The following is a 6,843-nucleotide window of genomic DNA, read 5'->3' on the forward strand; positions in this document are numbered from 1 at the left end:
TAAAGCCGGGAAATTAATTCCCCTTCACGGACTTTAATTAATAGCTCCCTTCCGCGTAGGGATATTAAATTTCCCGCTGTGTACACCTGTATGTGCATTATGACCACCGATAAGGAAATAATAGACGACTTAATCGCGAGTATTTTCGTGAAATAATTACGGCAGTTTAAAAGGCGAGGCGTTTAAGAAGAAATACATTTGTCGCGCGGGAGATCGCTACGATGCCTGGAATCACTCTCTCTCTCTCTCTCTCTCTTTTCTTCACTGTCTCTCTTTCGCAGCGAGTAATTCCGGGCCGTCGTCGTTGCGGAATCGCGCGCGAGGATCGCGCGACGTTCGTTGCCCGCCCGTCACTCGGCTCGACGTTGGAGTACGCCGTCGACTTTGTAACGTCACATCGGAATTAGAAGCATATTTCGCCCGCGGGCGCTGGACCGGCTGACGGTGTTTTAATTAAGAAGGGGAAACCGGGCGAGCCGCGCGAGGGAATATTTCTTCACAAGCCATTGCAGTCGCTCTTCCACCCTCGAGACTCATGGAAGAGGACGCACGAGGGACTTCCCTGTTCTCTTCCTCTCTCTCTCTCTCTCTCTCTCTCTCTCTTGGTGAGATAAAATTGTCAAGCAGCGCTCAAGGGTGGGAGAAAGAATGAAAGACAGAGAGAGAGAGAGAGAGAGAGAAAGAGGGGAGGGGAGAGCGAAGAGCACTTTAAGCACCCACGATGGTGCGGCTCGCCATTATATTTAGCGCACGTACAAACTCTTTGTTTCCTCGAGAGTCGGGCCATTCGTTTGTTCGTAACGTGCCTTGTAGCGGCGCGGCGACGGCGGCGCGCGGTGGGGCACCGCGACGAAACGACCCTTTAATTTCGCACGTTCGGACGATACGTATGCGCCGCGAACGTTCCTCTTCTTCGCGCCCGTGGACAAACGAGAACGTAAGGTTGACCGGCGGGCGCGACGCGCAACGCGCGCCTCGGTTATTGTAATTCCATTATAAAGTTGGCGGGTGTACGTTGGGGCGCGTTCGTGCCGTCCCGCTTTATCTTGACGTATCACTTCGCGAAGTTGGAGCCAACTTCACTTCGGTGAAATATATTCGGTGGAAAAGAGAGAGAGAGAGAGAGAGAGAGAGTTACGATCCGCGAGAGAAATATTTTCTCTTCAACATCAACTCCGATTATGCGGAATTACACGTATATTCCGATTAAAGCCGTGAAATTCCGGAATTCGATTCCACGAGAGCGAAGCCACGCTGCAAGTAGTTACGGATATGTTGCGCCCGCCCGTTTCTACGTGACGCCTCGCCAAACGCGGAACGTCCGCAACTACTTACAGCATGGCGTTCACGACCTCTGCCTCAAAAGTACAATTTCAGAGAATCGATTTATTACACGTGGCGTTGAATTCGGCGTAAAATATTCGTCACTTTTGACCTCCCGTGCAAATTTGGAAATTCGTGGAGATAATAATGAGAGGTGATGGTATGTTGGTAAATAAAAGACTTTTAAGGGGCACATTTACAATTGAAAAACACGATTATATAGTACGTCAAATACTGTCGAATTTTTGTGTCAGATTTTTTTCATACATTTACGGTATCACGGGGTCAGAAATAACCGCTCTTAATGAAATATACGAAATTAGTTCCGACAGATCGTATTTAATTCAGCAAAAAAGAAAAACGTCTCTTATTTCCGACTTATCTGAGCAATATGACTTCCGATACGTCCAAGATTCGTGAAAATCGACGAAGGACGCTTTCGGATTTCCCTCCATTGGAGATCTTATGTTAAAAGCGACACCGCGTTAAAAGCTTTTCAACACAGATCGCGCGCGTCTGCGCGTAATGAAAGGGATCGTCGCAAAAACGTCGCGATTACAAGCGCGAGAAATTCCTTTCGATAGACGTCCCTCCCGGCGGCATAAGACAGGTAATGAAAGCCTGCAGACTGACGCCGTCTGGATTGCATGCAAATCGCGGGCGGGCAGAATCAGCGGGCCGTATCAACAGCCGACTTATTATATTCCGAATAATAATAAGGGAGCGTTCGCGCTCGACGACCGCCGCGAGTGCCTTTAGCAATTCAAACTATCGTGTTTTCCCCGGTCGCGAACGGGCTGGAAGAGGCGTCGCGACGAACCAGAGTTTCGGCTGGCGGCCCGGATAGCCGCGAGCTCTCTCTCTCTTTCTCTCACTTTCACACACACATACCCTTCCTCTCTTTCTCTCTCGTTCTCCCCAGTGACGTTTCATATTTAAAACATATTCGAGGCAGACTCCACGGCAGCCGGATGAACGCGGGCAGAAGGAGGCATATCCGAGGACAGGGAATCGCGAGGGACATGAACGAAAACATTTCCAGCAGGGATGAAGTCAGATCTCTTGCGGCCCCGAGGCGTGCTGATTCCGCCGTTCTTCGATTTTACGCGTGCAACGGCATCACGGTAAAACACATAGGCCGTATGTCATATACATTCGTTATTTCTGTTTTTAAGAAACTCAACATCGACACTTGGAAATGTTCACCTTATCTCGCGCGCTGCTGTTATCTCTCCGTTAAATATCGGTAATCGATACTTCGATGATTTCTGTTTGCTATTATACGAAATTTTATTTTAACATAATTTACGTTCTACGCAAATTTTGCCACGTGCGTGCATGTATGTTCTCGAGATTGCGTGGTCCATTGAAAATTTGCCCACCAGCTTGTAAGTAAATACGACTCTGGTTTCCAAGCGGAATACGCGCGCGTCCTCGTTTCGCTCCTTTATTCCTTCTTTCCCGCATTGCCGTTTCTTTGATGAGTCGTGACCGTAGATGTCGCGACATTTGCGTCGTTATACTTTCAAAAAGCTCGTCCTGGAACACACCGAATCCGGCAGCTTTCACGTTGTCTTGCGCTGACCTACTTACGTGTTTGTTTTATATGTACGGAGAGAATTTTATAGCAGAAATTACTACAAAATTTTCATAACCGAGGAACATATTGACGTTTTACTTTAATTTATTATGTTCTAGGTTTTGTATACAGGGCTGGGCATTTGAATTGAGACACTTTAATATGACAAAAATAAAACAAAATAGAAAGAAATGTTTCAGACAAGAGTTGTGAGGTTTGGAGGGGGACATATTTTGGTAACCTTAATTTCGTTATATTATCAATAATTCAAAGTCATTTCAAAGGCCAACTTCATTTTTTTAAATAGAATTATATAGTATTTTTTTAGTACAAATTGATTTCTCTTTTCATTCTGCGTATAAAAATACTGGGATGAGGTCATCGAAAGGCGAATACTTTTAGATATTTTACTTTTTATTCTGACATTTTTCAACATAAGATATGAAATATCTTATGAAACATCCACCACCCTACGTATATGATATTTACATTTTAAATTTTATCCCAAAACATAAAAATTTATTTTTCTATAATACAGTGAATCAAAAATAAGCGTAAAATTTTTAATAGGATAGCTTAAATTTGACTATTAATGTAGCCTTATTAAAAAGCATATAAAGCCTTGTTAAAAATATTGTTAAATATATTACTACATTCCTCAGCAAAATAAACTTTATCGCCAGTATAATTTCTGCACTACTAGTAAACGTGGTAAAAGTAAAAAGAATTTTATTCGTGTGTATATGTGTGTGTATGAAAAAACTATATTCTCTCTTCGTAATAACATTCGCGCAGGTCTAGTTTCTCACGAAACGTATGTATGTATCCGCCGTGATATCGCAATTAAATCTCGTCTCGCGTTTTAACATTTACGCACCGATATATTCGTTTGACGAGAGGATCAAAAGCAGATAATCTTCGCGAGCCTGGCGATTTTCGGGAGACGAAGAGCCGCGTTTATTCATAGCTCCGCGACGAAGTTCCACGATGGCTTGTCGCCTCGATATAAATTCGAGAGATACTCGAGACAGCACTTTTCCCCATTCGAAACAGCCGCGGCGGACTTCCCTTCGCCGGAGATGGAGAGAAAATTTCGCCATGTCAGATATCCGTCTGCCGCTGAGGAAAGGAGCCGCGAGGCCGCTGCCATTATCATAAACCGCGGATTCAGCCTGGTGACTTTATGAAGATTGAATTAAATCGTACCCTACCTCGCTGCGAAAGCGGCGAAAGCGCGAGAGGCGCTACGCTTCCATATCTCGCGGGAAGGAATCGCGGGAGATCCAGTTCTCCCCTCACGGTATTCCCCGTTCGACACGGCGGGGGAACTTATTGAAAATTACATCGCGTCGTAAACCCGCGCTAGTTACGATCCGATGAGTTCCAACGAGTATTCTCCGCGCCATATTACGTCAGTCGTTTTGCAGAATTAGGATAAACGAAACCGCTCGGGAACGCTCCGCGCCGTTTGAGGATTCTGCTATTACGTTTTTATTTTCACGTGTGTGAATCCGCGCACAGCAATGCTGTTGGAAATATTCGACGCGTGGGAAGGTAGGATTTATCGAGACTCTTATGATACGCAACTTGCGAACTTCGAGCTCGATTGAAGATGATTATATCTCGCAAATTTGTCCAACGAAACTTAATCATTATATATATATATATATATATGTATATCATGATTAAGTTTCGTTGGGATATATATATATCAGCCCCAGTCTCCCCTATATTTCTATTCGGGTTAATAATATTTAAATGTTGACGGGAAGCTTTTATTGAACATATATATTTATATATTTATGTGTTCAATAAAAGTTTCCCGTGAACATTTAAATATTATTAACCAGAATAGAAATATAGGGGAGACTGGAGCATATAGTGGCACTTCTTATGATCGAATTAAAATAAAAAAAATGAATACGAGATATTTCATAATAATATATACATTTTTATGTAGCTAGAATGTCTCGTTTTAAATGACGACCTCAAATATCCCTTGAACAACGTATTTTAAAGAATTTCATATGAAAGTTGAACGGTCTAAAAATCTACCGAAAATTTTTGCATCCACGAGCAGAACTTCTTAATCTAACCGAATAACTACTGCAACGAAATCTTCGGATAACTTTTCTAATAAGAATTAACGATTCATTTAAATAAACTCTACGAACTATTCGGGAGTCATTTAGTGTAGAAGTTAACTGTATACTGTAGAACGAGTGTACTGTAGAAGTTAACGAAATAAAATAATAAAACTGCCGATATACCGCCGCGCGTCTCATTCCACTATAAAATATCATATTCCACTAACATTCCCCTTTGTTGTTGCGACACGTTTTAGACGCCTATAATATTAATAAACTTCGACCGGATGACGTTGACGACGGGTCAAGACGTCTCCGTCCGGACGTCATCGGTCCTCTTCGGAATTACGATCTTGTCGTTTCGCATCAGAGATTCATGTGCGCGACATCCCATGACCACAGTATGGACCAAGTAAAAGCGGCGCGCTATAAAGTAGAAATAATTGCGGTCGCATCTGCCGCGGGATCAATCGGAATGGATCCTCGCTCGTGGATCATCGACGGCTGGGGGTGCACACATACACACACAGTCATATACATAACTGCCACATGCAACGCGAGAGATCGTCAAAATACGGGACAATCGCGGACGATTGTTCGCGATAGCAGCTGCCGCTATATCGCGCGGCGGGCGATACTCGCAAAAATTTATTATGAGAGCAAACATCTCGCACGGGGACGCGACAAATGTAAATCCGTGCCGTCAGCTGCAGGTGCAATTCACCCGCCATGCATGACCGTCCCAGCCAATCGGCCGGGTATGTCTCCGCGTATCGGCAGATACGAGAGGGAGAGAGAGAGAGAACGTATCAAACAACGAAGTTCGCCGGCAACAACGGCGCGATTTAATATTGCACGGCCGGAGAATCCGCCGCGAAGCTCGGCGGAGAGCACGTATCTCGAATGCTTCTTTCATACGGAGGAAGCGGCTGCCGCTTGTGTTCTCCGATTGTGAGGCGATACCAATGTCGAAGGATTTTTGCCAAGTATCGGTCGAAGCTCTCACGAATGAACATCGACTTCTCGCAATATGTTCCACGCGTAATATGTCGAGTCGTTTACCGAACACGAGATTTATAGTCACGCACTGAGACGATAATCCGCATAGAAAATGTTCTGGAATTTAATTGGGATCCAGGGCGATTTTTTCCAAAATAAGTATGGATTCTAGGTGAGAAAACTACGTAGGCTCTGGTTAGAAGTATGTTTCAAATATATGATTCTGAAAGTGAGAAACTAATAGATCCTATTTTAATCACCCGCAATCTTTTCCCATAGATTTTTTTCTGATCTCCATTTTACGTTACGATCGGACAAATCATACGAAACTTTCAACTGTACGAAAACACTTTATACTTTACACGCGCGCTACTAAAGGGACGCCGTGCTTGAAAACATTGCCGATAAAACGCCGATATTTTTCTACGTTTACGTTATATTACGCGGTACGCAGAATCATAAATGCTTTTATATAATAAAAACAACGCGAAAATGAATCGGGGCGCTGTTGAATATGTGACGGAAACGATTGAAAATTTCCAAATTAACATTCGTAAGCCGCCAGTCCCCTAACATAATTCGTAATGGTTCTTCAACATTATTCGATCGATAGACGAGCCGTGTTAAAAAGCTGGTCCTCGGAGGCCGATGAAATGTAAATAATTAAGGTGCGTCTAATAACGCGGCCAGGGACTGTGGGCTGTATATACTGTATATACTGGAAAATTTGGAGAAATTTCTACGTGTATGTTATCACCTTTACCGCGGAGCGTCTCTCTTTTCCGGCCGATTAAATGGCCCGAGCGTTGACCTTATCCGAACGCGCGAGCGGCCGTCGGTGCGCTTGGAAACGCG

The sequence above is a fragment of the Dinoponera quadriceps genome, unplaced genomic scaffold (assembly GCF_001313825.1).
Source record: "Dinoponera quadriceps isolate SergipeBrazil2010 unplaced genomic scaffold, ASM131382v1 scaffold1128, whole genome shotgun sequence".
In the NCBI taxonomy this organism is placed as follows: Eukaryota; Metazoa; Arthropoda; class Insecta; order Hymenoptera; family Formicidae; genus Dinoponera; species Dinoponera quadriceps.